Source organism: Lygodium microphyllum, chromosome 28, assembly GCF_053477565.2.
Source record: "Lygodium microphyllum isolate KBCC chromosome 28, Lygodium_microphyllum_v1.1.10, whole genome shotgun sequence".
NCBI lineage: Eukaryota > Viridiplantae > Streptophyta > Polypodiopsida > Schizaeales > Lygodiaceae > Lygodium > Lygodium microphyllum.
The window spans coordinates 64739285-64757897 of record NC_141162.1 but is presented as its reverse complement, the minus strand read 5'-3'; the positions used below and the strand labels follow the sequence as shown (position 1 = coordinate 64757897).

Below are 18613 nucleotides of genomic sequence, written 5' to 3'. Positions count from 1 at the left end.
AAACATGATGGACATCTAGAGGTTGTAGCAGGGGCCTCACAAAGTATACAAAGGCTGTAGTACAAGGATAATTGAAGAGTTTACAAGTTTATGTTTGAAGCATTAGAGCTAGAAAATACAAAACTATAAAAGACTATCTGAATAGAAGAACTAATGAGGTTTGTCCTTCTCCTAGTGGTCTTATTCTTATTCTTCTTCCTTTGCTCCATTTTCTTCTTCTTCTTTGACTGCAACTAGATAGGCCTTTTGGGACCTCTTTCTGGCGTGGCAGAACTTCTTGGTGTATCCGGCCCTTTTGCAGAAGTCACAGAAGAGCTGATCCTTCTTGCCTTTGTACCTATTGCCACATATAATGCATGTTCATCTCTAGAGGTACTTGGTTCTTCCTTAGTTTTTAGCTTCTTTTCCTCATCTAACAGTGATGCTTGGATATCAACAAGTTCAAGGTTTGGCATGTTGATTAAAGTTGTTGATACATTATTATATTGAGGAGGCAAACTCTTAAGTAGAATACCGATGGAAACATCTTCTTCCATTTTAATGTTGATTCCTGCAAGTTGGGTTAGAAGTCCTTCCATGTAATTTAGATGCGTGACAAGTGATATGTTGAACTTCATTTCAAGGCTTAAAAACTCTATCAGGAGACCGTACTTTGATGATTTAGGTTGTGCACAGAACAAAGTGTCAAGTCTCTTCCATGCATCCTGTGAGGTCTCACAGTTATCCACATGGTGGATATAGCTGTCATCTAGCTCCAGTTTGATAATGACCTGAGCCTTATCATTGTTCTTTTGCCAAGTGATAGCAAGATCCGCATCATGAGGCTTCTTCTCTTTTCCAGTGGTAATGGCCTAGAGGCCCTTCTTCATCAAGATGAGTTTGATGCAGGTCTACCATGTATGAAACCCGACTCCTTTGAAATGGGCAGTTGGAGAATCTTTGCCCATGTTAAACTTGCGGGAACATCAGTAAATCAACTTTAGAGTTATTAGATTTAAGTAGCAAAAGAGTTGGTTGGGATGTGTCAAAAAACACAAGTGCTTAGAGCACTAAAATGAGTGTCAATAGACACTATGTTTCTTCCTTAAATATTCAAAATCTGCAAAATCCTTCAAGATCTTTCAGATCCAAATATTCCCCTTCTTGATTTGATGCTAGGACCTTCAAATCTGAGTGACATGACCTTCAATGTGTTGGAATCAGTGAGTGGATGAAGTAAAAAAGAGCTTTAGTGAAAGTGAGCTATGGCAGATTAGGGTTTTTAGGAACAGGCGGCTGGTCTTTTGCTTATTGCTGCTCAAAGAGGTAGCCATTTGAGAAACCATCTAAGGGGGAGAGAGTTTAGATGTATAGATTCAAAAGCCCTATGATGATGACCAACATTGTTGCGTGTACGGGTTGAACGAATTGTACGATCAGAAACAGGCAGAGACAGAACAACAAGCTAGTATTCACACAATCCTGAGCTAGATGATCATCAATGTCTTGGTTTGAAGTGCCAAGAAGAAGCGCCTTGAGAAGAGGAAGATATCTCTAGAAGGAATCTTAGTGAGATATGGTTTGATTTGAGAGATATGAAGGCTCCAAGCAAGGTAGGTACAGGCTGGCTATGGTTGCCGAGAAGATCAAGTGGAGATAGAGGTGGAAATTGAGACCTTTAGCTGGGACTTGAGCTAAGCAATGATGAATAGAAGATGGAAGAGCAGAGAAGGAGGTTGAGATGAGATAGGCCATGCCCAACTGGGCTCTGATACCATGTAAAATATGTTGAATCTAGAGCATGGCAGATGCGGAAGCTATGGAGGTTGAAAGAGGAAGAAGAAACTCATGAATACATTGACCTTGACAAAGAAAAATTGTCACACAAGTCAATTAGGTTCCAAGATTGAGACTTGGACTCATAAACACAATCTTGTGTGTGGATAGTGACATTGATACTTTACTGGAAAGAAAAGAGTACTATCATTGCATTAGAAAAAGAGTGCAAGTACAACGCTTTATAGGAATTGAGTGGTGGTACTTTCTCCTATTATGCATATGGGATTCTGATCTTGAGCCCTCATTGCTTCTCACAAAGGGACTGAAGTAGGTGTGATTGCAAATATCTCAACAATAAAGGATATGCCTTAGCCTAGGGTCAAGTATAAAAGGTGGAGATGTAACATGTGAAATATCTTTTATCATTTTGAAGAATACAAGATCTGAGGTTTCCTTCCTCCCACCATCTTAGTTACTAAGATCATGGGGTGTATACCATGTCCCACCTTGGCATGAGGTGAGTATTCATGTTGTAGCATTCATTTATGATTCTCAGCCTTCCATGGCAATATAATTTCATGCCTAGCCACCTTGGCTATGGTTTCTTGGCACATATGGTATATTTCTTGTATTTTAAATTATTTTTCTTGCTCTGAGAATTAGCTATTTTACATTGGTATCAAACCATGGACTTTGATCCATGAGAAGAGTCATTTTCGTGGAAAAATTTAGTTACAGTGACAAGTGACAGGTAATTGGAGTACAAGATTTAGTTATAGTGGTTGACATATATTGGAGGATCTATGGTGAAAACAGCAAGTTGTGGCTCTTTTCATGACATTTTAGAGGTCCTTGAGTTAACTGTGGTTAACAGAGATTAAGAATGGACTAAAACAAGGGTTACTTTTATAAAAAGAGAGTTTCTCTCTCTTCTTTCTTATTCTTGAGATTTCCCTAACTCCATAGCCAAGATCTTGCTTCTATCTCTTCCCCAGTGCCTTAACAGTCCAAATGGCTACTATAGATCAATTCTTCATGTTGAAGCTTGCTTTAGATTACGTATATGCTTTACTTAAGTCCCAATTTGATCATGTGGTAAACAAGTATATTCATGGATTGTTTGTGCCAATTTTGTTGAAGACACACTCCCTCATCAATGTGAGCAAAATGGAGGCTAAGCTTAGCTTCTAGTCTACTTAAGTTCACTTACAAACTCTCCTCCAAGTCTATGGCATGATAGAAGAAAATTTCATCACTCTCTCTTGAATTATTGGAGCTTCAAAAACCTAAACATGGCTGAAAATGGACATCATGAAGGTTCTTTCAATTCTTGAAGATTTGGCTTCTTATTAATACCTTTTAGCTTCCAAAGGTCAAGCAGAAGCATCTACAACACACATTGAGTCTACATTGAGGATTTCAAGCAAGATTGGAGCATTATCTTCTCTTGATTTGGGGCGAACAAGGTAGCTACTTGATTCTTTCAAAAAATTTTATCTTTGAAGATTAGAATCATGGGGCTTTTGGCTCTTGATGCCTCCTATGGCTTCTAGGCATTGGATTTTACCAAAATTTTACCCAAGGCAACAAGAGTGTTGGCTCAAGGCAAGGGTGTTGGAAATAAACCCAATGCAAAAAATCTAATCTTATGAAAAACTTGTGGAAAACAAGGTCTCTTCCTCTCTCTCACTCCTCGGTTTTGACATGCAAGCTTGTACTACTGCTTTTTGGCCATGTGGTAATGAAGTTTCCCAAGCAAATACTAATCTCTCCATTCTTAGTCCAACTTCATGGATTGAGAGAAGTTCTATTGATTTTGTGCTAAAGTTAAAATCATGGAGCCACACTTTCATAACTTGAACCATGCCAAGCACACCTAGGTCAATTGACCTAGGTGGGGCATGGCTCTAATCTAGCTTGAGGTAAGCATCTTTCTTGTCTTTTGAGAGAAGTACACCGAAGCTAATCCCCAAAGCACAAAATGACAGCCGATGAACCTATGTGGAAAGTGAAGAAATAAACTTTGGAAAAAATACAAATAATTCTAACTAGTAGATATACTCTCCCCAATAGGTGTTGTGCATGTGCTACAAATTAATAACAATGCATGTGCTGCATTTAATGCTTTTCTCTCCCCTTCTTTGTCTTTGTCTTCATCTTCATGAATTCTCTCTCTCTCTCTCTCTCTCTCTCTCTCTCTCTCTCTCTCTCTCTCTCTCTCTCTCTCTCTCTCTCTCTCTCTCTCTCTCTCAAGCGCACACACACACGTAATCCTTATGGGATGCCTGGGTGTAGCTGCAATCATGACAAGGACATCTGACATTGTAGCATAGCCGTTTGGTGCAATTGGTGACTGTCTCCTCCTTTGCTTCATCTCTGTCTACCTAGGACAAGACATTGTAGAATTTGTCATTCATATGCAACAATTATGCCAACAACTCCATTGGTGCGCCCACAATCTTCCATTCCGTCAAGACTCTCCTCTCTCTCTCTCTCTCTCTCTCTCTCTCTTTCTTTTGTGTGCATAGAGTAGCCAATGCTCTGGAGGCAAAGTAAGCTTTTGGTGCATGTAGTCATAGCTTTCATTTCAACATTTGTTGTGTATATGTGGCAACACACTTGAATGCTGAAGCAGGGCGAGAAGCATGCCACATCAACAGTATGGCTCATGGATGTACAAGAAATAGGCAAGCTGATAGATAGTTGATGGTGTATAGGTTGAGGCCATCTTGATGTGCAACATTGTCTCTGGCAAGCCATGTCATGACACCGGTAACGTGCTCTTTGTTAGAACCATTCTGCTGCATGATGGTTGATAGGAAGGACATCTAGAAGCTACACTTGGCAATCGCTTATGGCTTTAGAACCATAAACTCTAAACACCAAACCATGGCTTTAGAACCTTATATACTTGGCAGTTGCTCATGCCTTTAGAACCATATACTTTAAATACCTAACCATGGCTTTAGATTAATCACATGGTTTGATGTTTAGAGTTTATAGTTCTAGAGCCATAAGCTACACTTAGCATAACTCATAAACACTTATAGCTTATGGATCTAGAACCATGAACTCTAAACACCAAAACATGTGATTAATCTTTTTTGTAGCTTCAAAACAAATAGTTAGGATAATTAATATGGAGCATGTGAAGCATACATGTCTTTTAGCCTCTCTCTCCCATTATAACACAAATGTGTAAATGTGTGTGTAGATGTATAGAGATAGGGAACATTGCATAGGTTACTTGGCCTCTAGCAAAAATGATGTATTATGGCTATTGAGTATTTTCATTAGATAATGTTTTGAAAGATGGGATCCAATGTTATATTGTGACTGAGTGAGAAAGAGCTTGAGGTAGAAGTGTGAGAAAGATCTTAATCACATAGATTTTCACGAGTGTGATTGAATGAGAAAGAGAATGAAAGAGGAAGAGTGTGAACAAGGATGCATACATTTGCACTCCAAAATATATATTCTCCTTTGGGCCTGGTAATGTGAGGTCACACTATTCCCCTTTGGACCCAGTAATGCGGGTCGTGGAAGACTAGTATAAACTTAGGCTAGTTACACATTGCTCTGGATAGTTGGGGCAGTGTGCAATCCATCTTTCAAATACATTAGACACTGGTTGGCGCCCAAGAATCACAAGACAAAGGATGGCTTAGTGGTATGAATGCTTGAGGGCACGTTGATTGGCAAAGGCTCGATACTTGTCAATTGCAAAAACATTTTTAAATGTGAAGTTGTTGTCGTTTAGCTTAGTGGCCACTAATGGATTCCAAGACAGGGGAGATCCCCCACCTAGGAGTGTTCAGCATCAGTGAATATCACGACCAATGAAAGTGCACCACGTACCCAGCGGACACCTCTTCTTTTGCAAAATGGTCATCTATCGTTCGGTGTGTAACGGGCCTTAATTTAGAAGTTTTCCATTCAAATATGTTTTAAGGTTATACTTAAATAATGTTGAACTTACATTATTCCTAAGAAGTAAATGAGATAGTTAAATTAAAAGATTAAAAAGTACTCATGAGATCAAGATTAAATAAAAAAAGTAAAAAGTACCGGTGAAAGAACCTTCCCTCCTCTTGGCCTTTTCCATTCACTACTCCATCCTCTTCTCTTGTAGCATGTCTAGTGACACTCAACTCTCTCTCTCTCTCTCTCTCACTTCTTGTAGAGATATTGAGTATTGCAAATACTTAGATGTTGCATGTTTTATTTATTTCTGTGTATGGATTGTGCTCTCTCTCTCTCTCTCTCTCTCTCTCTCTCTCCTCTCTCTCTCTCTCTCTTTCTCTCTCTCTCAATCTTCTGCAACACGATTGTTTAAGTCTTGTAATATGCAGCACGATTGTTTAAATCTTCTGCAACATGATCTTGAATATAGAGTCAACTATTTTATAGATGTTTTGTCTTATCAATGGTTCATTTGCAAACCCAAGTCCTCATGAAGTGCATGCCATGTTGGCTGCCCTTGTGTTGTGAGAACATATCAAGGGTAGCATAGGTTTCGTCAGAGACTGGCAGGTATATTTGCAATAGATGCTGTCTCCTGTGTCTTTTGTAGTAGGTCGAGGCAGCCTACAAATGAGGACCTGCATGTTTAACTTCCATTTTCTACATTTTTTAAAATGTTGCTCCATAAGTTCAACAAAGCACATAACAGTCGCAACAATAAAAGCGGAAGCTTTGTGAGCAACCCCATGGGACCTAAGCTCCTGGAAAGGCACATCAAACTCCAGATCCAAATCTTTAAATTGATGTTGGTCCTCCATAGTCCTTCACAAAAAGATTTAACCCATTGTTAATCTTATTTCATATCCCTTTCCTACTGCTCTTTGTCAAACTGATGTGTATCAATCTCATTTGGATCATATGTGCTACATCTTCCCCCAAAAAGAATCTGAACTACCTCCGTGACCTCAACAAATAATCGTACATCCTTGTTGTTATTGTTTCCAACCATGATAAAGTTATGCAAGTGGAAATAGATGATGGTAATCATCTCTTTTTCAATCGCTTGAAAGAAGGAATAATTGATATTCCTGTACATAATTTCAATCTCTCTTTTTCAATTGCCTAAAGAAGGCACGCTTGATATTCCTATACATAATTTCAACCTTCTAATCATCTCTTTTTCATTTGACTGAAATAAGACATGCTTGATATTCCTGTACATAATTTCAACCTTCTCATTTGGTTTCATAGTGGTGTAGAAAGCATGCTTGATATTTGTGTACATAATATCAACCTTCTCATCTGGTTTCATAGTGGCATATTTGAATCCATTTACGTGTGCATATGGTTTCATGTGCCTCTAATGGACCAGACAAAATTTAGCATGCTTGATATTCTTGTACATAGTATTAATCTTCTCATCTGGTTTCATAATGGCATATTTGAACCCATTTATGTGTGCCTCTAATGATCCGGACAACTTCTGCCCTTTCCCACCAAAGACAAGCCTTATCCATAGATCTGACAATCTAATAGTTTTACCTTTTGAAAGCTGGAGTCTTTCTCTAGTCACTAATAAGAGCATATTTCCATGGTGGGTTCCAAAACAAATGGTTAAACTAACAAAATTATTTGAGAGGAATAGCTATGATTTTACTTCGCTTTCCCATAGTTTTTGTTTCGGCAAGGAAGACCTACATCTGTCATCTTTCATTGGTTGAATGCTTGTTTTTAGCACACTTGACTTGGAATTTTACTGGTTGAAGCTCAAAAAACCACCATCATTTCAAAAATTTTGCATATATTGCAAAAGTTTTGAAAAGGAATCGAGTTTCCTAAAGTTTAGGAAACTTTTCCATAACCCTCCATGTGAAGGTTAAGGATTCGTAGTTTTCAAAAAAATACAATTCCCTAATGCACCATTGGAAGACCCTCTAAAGTGGCCCTTTTAGCCTTCTCCCATTCCCTTTGTGCAATCTGGCATCTCAAAGTCTTGAATAGCTAAACAACCTGCTAGTTGGTAACACTCTTATAGGCCTTAGAGCATCTTCCCCCGAGCCCAATGACACTTGACACACATGAAAATTGAAGCTATTGATTTCCCACACAAGAGGAATACGAGATGTTAAAGGTCTACTTTATGTTCGATGTAGCTTGCATGTGTCCATTTTTGGAGCTTTTATCAGCTATAGGTAACAAAAAGTGAAACGAACGATAACAGATATACAACTTTTGCATATTTGCAAAAGTTGCCAAACTTACAAAATCCACCTAATAAGCATTGTCATTGGTTATTTTTGGAGACAAATTGTTCCACAAAGGGTCCATGGAAAGGCGCCCTTTTCCATAGATCTGACAACCTAATAGGTTTACCTTTTTGAAAGGTGGAGTCTTTCTTTAGTCATTAGTGGTCCTCTTAGCCTTCTCTCATTCCCTTTGTGCAATGTGGCATCTCAAAGTCTTGAACAACTGAACAACCTACTAGCTGGTAATACTCTTGACAGTAGCAATATGGAATGGAACCATAAGACCAATCATAGGTAGAAGAATAGACTCATTCTTTATCAACCCCTTTAAAAAGGGGTTGTCATCTACATTTCGATAACCTATCAAATTCCTTGTGGTCTTGAGATTACCTTGGCTATAACCTTGCCCTAAACCTCCTACTGCAAACCTCCTAGCAGTCTCTTCATTTTTTTGCCTGGTATCTCTACTTGATACTGCCTTATAACGTCTTGTGTACGCAAGGGGGGGGAAGTTTGTATCGTGGAATTCATGATATTTTGTACTTGCATGCTTTGCAGACCAAAACATTCACATTGAAAACCATACATGACTTCACAATTCTTTCATTCTTGGGATTAAAACTTACCCTAGACTCCCTAAATTCAATGCCAATACATGTTCTCATAGTTTTGGTTAGATGTGGTTAGATGCCATCTGTTTCAATAACTTTGTATGCTACTTTGTAAGTTCTAGAAATAGGACGGCCTCAGTGATTTACAGTTATTTCATGGGCCTTTTGAAGCATTTTGTAAGCTCTCTCTTTGTAAGTGTCTGCTCACTAATAGCATGATAGCATCCTTGCCCATATCCCTATGACAAGCTGCCTATACAGCCCCTGCAATAGGCCACAAATTTTGTGTCCAATGCACCTACAATAGGTTGAATCAAACTGTAGTCCTTGCAATAGACTAAGAGAGAGAGAAATCTAGATGCTTTTGCTCCTAATGTGTACACAGAAAGAAAGACCTAAGAAATATTTGCGGCCATGGTTCCATGTCAAGATGCGAAGAATTTTGAATTCTTTCGTGCTTCTACTTGAGCTGCGTGCATAAAGAGAGAGAGAGAGAGAGAGAGAGAGAGAGAGAGAGAGAGAGAGAGAGAGAGAGAGAGAGAGAGAGAGAGAGATTTTAAACTAAAAACTAAACATTCTTCTTAGTGTAGATCCCACCTTCCTAGTGAGCACCCTTGGTCGTTTGGAGTATATAGAATCTCTCTCTCTCTCTCTCTCTCTCTCTCTCTCTCTCTCTCTCTCTCTCTCTCTCTCTCTCTCTCTCAACAGATTAGCTCGACATTTATCTATATTCTATTTCTTTGTCATTTTTGTTGAGTTTAAAGTAATAAGATTATTTTCTCTTTCTTTGTCATTTACATTAGATTTAGTGATTAATAATTGATTATTAATTGAATCAATGTTAAAGGACAAGAATATACATTTTTGTTTCTTGTGAATTTATAAACCATTTATCTAGTTTCTCTTTCTTTGTTGTTATTGTTGAAATTAAAAGTAATAAAGTGGCTTTCTCTTTCTTTGTTGTTTATATTGATTTTAGTGATTAATTATTGATGATTAATTGAATTAATATTAAAGAACAAGAATTAATGTCAAAGAGCAAGTAGATAATAAATAATTAACTCTCTCTTTGTCTATGATATTTGGTAATTTGTCATAATTAAATAATTAAACCTTTCTTATTTATTTTAATTAAAATAACAATTAAATTTAATAAAATTTTAATGAATGACAGGTTTGATTTACGTAGTGAAGATATTAATGGAGAACCTTGAGTTCAAATTTGGTGCAATGAATGTAACTCATTGTATGGGAAGGGCACATTGGAAGGGAAGCATGCCACATACACTTGTCTTTCCAACTTCATGAGAACACACATTTTGGAAAGCAAACGACATAAAAGAAACTATCTAATGTTTCCAGGGCTTAAAATGATGGATATAAAACATATAGCAATGGAGCAAAAATCTGATTATAGGAAAAAAATAGAGGCCTCAATAGAGAAGTTGAATTCTTACATGGAGAAACATGAAGGTATTACTTTTTTCCTTCATTTGAGTTTATAAATATGTTTTTTCTTAAAGAGTTAGATTGTGTATAGATGTGATTCTTCAATACCAAACTTTTTGCATAATATAAGTTTACTTTCATGTAGGTTGGGATTTTGAAGTCATTGCAACTACATTACATGACTTCAAAGATAAAAGCTTTGCTCGTGTAAGATGCAAGTACGATGACACATGGTTACATTTGTGGCCTTAAAGGTTCTATTTATGTACTATTTTGACTAAACACACAAAGTCAATCTTGCACACAAAGGCATTTTCAAAGGGGGTTGGAAAATCCAAGCCATTACTTACAAGCTTGCATGGATGTCCTCGAAAGGGAACGACACATGATCCAAAGTAGGCACCTCTTAGCAAGTTTTTGTTTTCTACAAAGGTGGGGATCCCAACCCAAGGTGATTCATTGCTCCCCTCTCCTAATGACCATGAGGATAATAGAAATCCATTGATAAGTTTAAACTTGTTACACTGGGGTTTATGGAGCCACATTATTGAAGTTATTAAGAAGAAAATTAATGTGAAACCTTTATTAGATGATCAATGTGATGGTAAACTTTGGTTCGCATAAAATTTTACTAGGGTAAGTCTAGATGATGGAAGAACATGTTTTCAAATAGATGGTTGCTTTTGTTACATTGATTTTTAATGTGTTTCAACCAATGGGCAACCATTCAAATACTTATCTTGTAGTCATTACAAAAGTATATCCAAGCTTAATGACTTTAGAATGAGAATATATAGGGAGAAGCTAGTACAAGAGAAGAGAGAAAATAGGGGAACAGGATTTCATAGAAGATTGGACTACTCACTAGACAAGAGCTTAGGCAAAATAACATTTGTTGCCAAACGACATGTAAGAGATGTTACTCTCAAGTTATGGATGAGTAAGTCTCGGCTTGCAGTTCTCTCAGTGAAATTAAGGAGTTTACATGAAGCCAACATGGAGTCTCTAAATCAAAAAGATGGCAAGATGTTTTGTGACAATATAGTAAAAGCTCATAGATTGGAAAATTTTGGTGGAAAGCGTGCTTGATGGGACTTTTTACAAGATATAGCTACAAACATGGCACAGTCAAAGGAACATCAATGATATAGTACAAATACAAAAGCTTTGTTTGAGGTTGCAAATATGTGGAGTGGACCAAGGTTGCATGAGCTTCTCACTACTAACCTAAATGGCCCTTCACTCTCAACAACAATGAGAGGCCATAGATAAGCAACCCACTTTATCCCTGAGATACATGGATATATCTTTGATGCTATTGCTGAAATATATCAAAAGGCAAAAGAAAAACACGGCATTACAGGAAACATCCCCTTTGTCTTGGTGGAAGATGAGACTACTATAAAGAAGCAGATAAGGTAAACATACTAAAATATTTGTTCTTTTGGCTTGCAAAAAATATTATCAATCAATTTTTAAGATTTTATAACCTTAACTATGTTCATCGTAGGTGGATTCCCAAAGATGATACTCTTATTGGATTTTATGGATACAAGTCTTCAGACTATGAATGTGGGACATCACACATGATTAAAGTTGGAGAAGGAAAAGTAGGTTATGATATCATTGTTGATGCATTTGAGACTCGTAACATTGGTAGTTATGCAAGTGTATTTGTAAAAAATCACTTCATGAAGCACTTCCACGCTTGGTTGTGGCTTCTCATGGTACTTGTAATCAATTTGATGCAAGTTTTGTTCATGGATAGTGGATTGAAATTTTGACATTGTGGGATGAGAAGCTCAAATCAAAAGTAGGCCCTACTATTGGACATGCATTAGATGGAGATAATCAACGAAGAAAATTAATGTTAGTTGATTATGTCAATAAGCATGGCACTCGATATGAAATCGGATGGGATGGATGGCCTCTTTCATGTAAATTATTAAATGGAGAGGTTTCAAGCATGCATGATCAGGATTTTATACACAATGAAAAAAAGCTAGCCAATATTCTCCACAAACCAAAGTGTCAATTAGCTCTTGGGGATATCTGGGTTACTTTGAATCATGTTGCCATTGTTTATGATTCTTTTTTTGTTGATAAACATATGCTTAAGGAAATAGATATCAAATGATACGATCCTCAAAATTGGGCTGCAGCTGCACAGAGGATATGTAATAGGCATGTCCAATGGTGTTTGGGAGAGCTAACAAATAATGGAAAGCATAGAAAGGAGTGGAGCATGGTTGGAACACAATTCTATCTTGAAGTTGCCGGAGACTACATTGATATTTTCTTGTATCCATAGTTGAGCTTGGTGGAGAGAGTCCATTTAGTAGCAAAAGTGGCATTCTTCTTCCAACTCTGAAGATCTTGGATTTTAAAACATGTCACGTATATATTATCAAATAATTTTATTAGTAAGGAGGAATTATTAGATGTACAACTCTCATGCAACTTCATTGTACTGCTCATAAAATATTTTAGAGACTTCCATCCAGATAAGATGCTTCCAATACATCTAACTGGATCTCATGCAATTGAAATCTTTTTTAGCAAACTTGGTATCATGGTTGGGCAAGAGCGCACTTATGACTTGATGGACATGTTGCATAGTATAGGAATCTTGAATAGGCTTTCACATTTTGAATGCAAGGAGGATGGTGTGAAATTTACATGGGCCCATAAGAAAAAAGAAAATGTATGGAGGAAGTTAAATCTCAAAGAGAACATGAAAGAAGCAAATCTAGGTGATTATAAATGTGTTTCAACTTATGAAAAGATAATTGATGCCTTGAAAAGGGAATTAGAAAGTGCTCAATAGATTTGTGAAGGTTTGCAAATGAAGCCAAAGGGTAAAGAGGATAAGAAATGGTGGTTGGAGCCTTAGTCTGAGGGATTTTTTTAGGCTTACGCCAATTAAAGTCTACAATATTCTAATACAGATGAGGAATCTTTAGTTCTTGTAGATGAATGGAATGGATTTAGAGGAGGATGCATCTACAATGGAGATAAGACATTAGTAGATTGTATGTTGGATGAAAATGATGAGAAAAAAGATAAAGTGAACCCAAGAGCTTGAGAATAGTAGATTTCTATTTAAGTCTACATTGGTAAGTCAACTTAATGGTACAACAAGGAGTATATTACAATCAGGAGGAGAAGCATCAAACTCAGACAAACAATAATCTATTGGGTATTGGTTCAGATAGACCATCAGGGATGGAGGTTTAACTTGGATGGTATCAAAAATCAAAGGGGCCGATGAGTTTTACATATGATTTGATAGACCTTGATATGGTGGATATTGAAAGTATCATTGCCCTTGCAAATCTCACATATGATTGTAACAATAATAAATATGAACTTGATGAAAATGATTGGAAGGTCTTTTCAATGAATTTCTAAAGGACCATTGAGATAGGTAAAGGAACATCACTTTTTCTCTCCTGTAATGTTGCTAGCTATATAAAATGACTAAAAATAAAGTCTTATTAAGCTTATTTTTAGCATTTCCCTTGATTTTAATTTCTTGTATTTTTATCTTTACTTTAAGAACATAACTAGTGGATTACAATGATGCATCTATGTATATGAAAATGACAATGAACTCTAGAATTCTAGCTTCAACAATGTTGAGGTGCTTCGTAAAATACATGACCTAGAGGAAAATTTTGTATATACACATTTTTTGTATAGCCATATCTGTTTTATAAAAGAAAATGAGATAAATTTTGTATAGATGCAAATTTAAAACATCATGCTTTTAGTTAAATCTTCATGCAAATAATTCTGGAATTAGTTGTGCACTATAGAAAGGCAATATATTTTTCCCTTCAATATAGCTATCTTTTTTAGCTATAAGTTAAACTCATATTCTTTGGCTTTTGTTAAGACTTGATATTAACTAATTGAAAAATTTTGAGTGTTTATTTCTTGTTATCTTTAGAATTTGTGTGTGTGTGTGCATTTGTTATTGATATGCTTTCTAGAAATGGTGGAGACAATTATTTAAGATGAGGTAGATACAAAAGATGCAATAATATAGTTCAGTGTTATCACTAAAAGACAAGACTGAGATCAATATCGCAATGTATGAGAGCTCAAAGATAGTATTATGATGGTGAAACTGTATATTCTTCTACTTCTATTTTAATTTTCATGTTTAAAGACCCACAATGCTCACTTCTCACTCACTTTGAAGTAGGCTTGAGCAACTAGCTTACTAGCGTATGTACACCATAGCTTGTGAATTTTAGGCAATGTTTAAATGTGTTAAAACTTTCTAGGATCGCTTTCTTTTTAATGAAAGCTTGGAAGTTTTTGGATCTTATATGTTGTGGGGTTGTTTTAATGGGCTAATCAAGTTTAGAATGCATTTTTAGCTCAGCAAACATCTGGTTGCACATTGTGCCCGCTTGTCATATCTTCTTTGCATGCGCCCTTCATGGCATTCAATGGTGAGAACCATTAATATGCTTGTACCCTTCCACAAAATAGCTTGAAGTCGTGCCTCAACTAGTTTATGATTAATTCAATGATAGAGCTAGTGTTTTGTATCTATTACATAAGGATTTGTTAAATTCTTTTATGTAAAAAATAAACTTACAGTAAGGGATTTATAAATTATGGTAAAAAGTCACAGAAGGGTCAAGAAAATATCACAAAATAGGTTACATAGGGATATATATATGATTGACCCGAGTTTGAAGCACTGGTGGTTGCTAAGCAAGAACTACTTGCCTAAGATAAGTTAACCCTGAACAACCTCTCAAACTTTCAAATATGAGCATTTAGATCCTGCATCACAGTGCCTTGAACTGTAGAAAAGAGAATCCTAGTACTAGCCATTAGAGGGAGAGGGATAGATAATGCCTAGAGAGGCAAAATAGGGAGAAGTACTACTAGATCTAAGGACGCAAACAAGCAATTGGGGACCCTTGGTGGTGTTGAGAGCATTGTCAAGGAAGTGGCATGTGTCAAGCCACAAACCACATGGGTTCAAGAAAAAAAAGTAAGACAGATGGAAGATAGAAAGATTCCAAAAAGATCATGTGTATTGCTCTTGAAAGAATTCACACAACTACATCTAAATCCTCGGGTTACAAACATGATGTCTAAGTCAATTGATCGAACTAAAATCTTGCAAGAAGATAACTTGAATACTCTATGTAACCTAAAATAATTCTACTACCATAGTACAATGAGAAATAATGTTCCTTTGATAGCCCAAAGCATCCACTAATAGTAGGCCAATAGAAGGCTTAAGCAAGAAATGCTATATCAAAACCCTAAGGATAGCCGTCTTGTCGTAAACTTGGCTACAAATTGTTTTCTCTCAAAATTTCTCATCCAAACTCAAAATATGATTGTCAAGGTACTCAAATCAAACATAAAAGACTTGGTCTAAAATCCTACGTGAGCAAAATTGCAAAAACCATCTCAGAATAGCTAAAAATGCCACTTTTCGTAAAACACATTGCTTTTTTGTATCTTTAGGTCTGGACACCTTGTAGCAATCAAGATAACTCCTTCCATGTGTTGTGCAACCCAAATTCTCATTTAGTTTGATAGAACTTAATAATGGGTATTCATACTATTTTTGAGACCAAGTCTAAATTTAGAAATTCTGACCAGATCATGCATGGTAAGTATCCCATAAGCATATATCTAGAATATTTCTATGAATGCCTTTTCCTTGTTTTTCCTTCATTGAACATATAACCAGACGATAGTGTGATCGAAAATTCTAGACCAAATTGGTAGTTTGAGGTTTTGAGTGTGATCAAAACAATCAAGATTACCAAAATATGGTGATCTCAAATATGAAAATGACAGGTAAAGATTGCCATATTCTTCTAGGTCAACCTTGGCTTTGCAACAAGCCAGGGTTAGTTATAGCTTGGATAGAGACTGTCTTACTATTGCATGAGAATATCATAAAGTGAAGTTCTCCCTCCCTTACAAAGATTCATCTACCACCTTTTGCACTATGACTTGTAAACACTCACACATTGAATATCATAGAGGGCTCAAATAATGATGAGTACAATGGTAGAGATAATGTGATCTACTTAAATATCATCTACACTAGTTGATGGGTTGAAAATTATTTTTGAAGCATGTGAACAAATAGGCCACTCTTATGAAAGTTTGGAATCACAAGTTGGAACATGAACAAGGTTTGGATCTCTCATTGATATAGGAGTTGCGACAACAAACCACTTTGCCACTTGATGTTGAAGGACTTTCTAATGATCAAGCTCTGATCAAGCCATGGAACTTTAGTAGGTTTATCTACTATGTGCTTCACTTACTTCCTTGAGTGGGCAGCCACATTGATTGCAATAATCTTGAGTAATTCTTTTAGCTTGACCACACATTGAAGGCATTGATGCTTTACCTTTATCCTTTTGATATTGGATTTCATATGCTTGAGCCTTCAAGCACTCATGTTGCAAGTGGCCTTTCTGTAGGAAAAACCAAAATTATTTTTTGGATTGGTGAGGGGGTCCTTGATTGCATCAACCATGTCCTCGATCACGTTGACCTACATCAAGGGAGGAAAATTATGTTGAGCATAACACACGACAGGTTCTGTCCTAGCAGATGGTCCTAGTGCATTCAAATCGGTAGGAGCATTCATCCTAATCCCTTGTCAATATCTACTACTTCAAGATAGTGGACTATGTGCATTTATATTGGTGCACTTCCTTGTTATGGGTAGAAGTCTTGCAAATGCCATACCATTGCTAGTTCAATCCACGATCCCACTGTCGCATGTCCCAAATTGTCATGAGACAAATTTTGTAGAAGATTTGTGAGGACCCTTCCACAAATTTTGACCCTTGTCCTTCCTCTTGGGCTTTGAGAGCTTCTTCGCTCAAAGTGTGCGATTGAGACCCGTATGAAAATAGAATATTGTATCTCAACGATCGGTAGATTGGTGGATATGCATCGAAGAAGGATACGGAACTTAAGCCTGAACATCCATATCACCTTGCTTTAGACATTGCAAGCGTTCCGACTTTTCGGGATCCATGCAAACCCATTGAAATCCATTAGGAAAGGCCACCTTGACAGTTGGATAGGTTGACCGGCCAGGCATAGTGGTTTCAGCAATAATAGCTTGTTGAGCATCATCGACATATTGATTAGGATAATTTAAAATGTAAGCAATCTCACACTACCGAGTATGAGCATTTGGGTCTTGCTTAGCTGCCAGCTACCATAAAACTTAGGAAAAGAGACCTTGGTAGCCATCGGTGGTGGGTGGGGGGTGAGGCTACATAACAAGTTAGAACCAGAAATAACATAATACAAAGGAAAACCACAAGACCCTAGGACTATAATAGGTTAGGGATCAGTGTTTTAAGGTGTAGGTGATGCGATCGAAGGCTCTAGACTTGTCGACAGTCCAGAGGTTGTGGATGGGACTATGTTGATTGGGATTCCCCATAAGAGCCATTAGAATTTGAAGTATTACTGACTACGCTAGACAAAGGCAAGGTTTTGCAAGCTTTGGTGATTTCAGATGCCATCGATCATGCCGTTTAACCCTTAGATTGGGATGAGCGGTGGTGAAGACATACCATAAAATTGCGTTTGCATGCACATCCATTGGTGAGGGAAGGATCGTCATGGTTGCCAAGTGTAATGAGGACATATATAACACCAAAATACCACATAGTTATCCACATCTAACATAGGATACATGTAGACTTAACATATCGCAAATCAAATCATAAAGATAATTAAATAGAAATGTAAAGCACATAACAAAATAGAAGATGGAAGATACAATAGAATCATCAATTGCTATTGCGATCATCATTCAATGACAAGTATGTCATATGGTTACATCTGATAGGTAATAGGCATACTAATATGAATAGTCACACCCCTGCTTGTCATGTTACATGACAAGTTATGGAACTAAGGGGTACATGACTTATTGGACCATCCATCCAACACTTAGGCTAGGCTCAAGAAATCAACATGGTGAGGATGCTTTCATGGTGTTACAATGCATGAGAGAGAGCGGTGGGCATTTGAGAGAGCGCGAGTAATGTGATTGCATATGTCTAGATCCAATACTTGTAGGTTTATGACCTGCATTACTGAGGAAGCAATCATCCTTGATGCTAGAGCCAACTCCATGGCGGAAGCAATGGTGATGCTAGGCCTATCAATATTAGGAGAGGGGGCTATAGTAGCGACAATTACTTGCACACCTCTCTCTCTCTCTCTCTCTCTCTCTCTCTCTCTCTCTCTCTCTCTCTCTCTCTCTCTCTCTCTCTCTCAACTGGAGGAGAGATACAATTTTAAAATCTATGAGAGGGAGAGTGTGCTTCATAGCCAAGCTAGTGGGGGCCATGCTTTCCCTTGGTGATTTCGATCAAGGGAATGGGAGAGATAGAAATCTCCACGCCAACAAGATCAACTTGTTCTAGAGGGTTCATGATTGTTTTGATTTCTTGTTCCATTTTTCAAATATTTAAAAAATCATAAAAGATTTTTTTTCTTGTCATTAATATGAAAAAACTTATAAAGTAACTTTTTATAAGGAGATGTTTCCACCTA

General features: G+C 37.0%; 1 pseudogene; it reads right to left on the bottom strand.

The window, feature by feature from the left end:
* Nucleotides 1–6209: 6209 nt before the first annotated feature.
* Nucleotides 6210–7306, bottom strand: LOC148011545 (FACT complex subunit SPT16-like; annotated as a pseudogene).
* Nucleotides 7307–18613: the final 11307 nt, after the last annotated feature.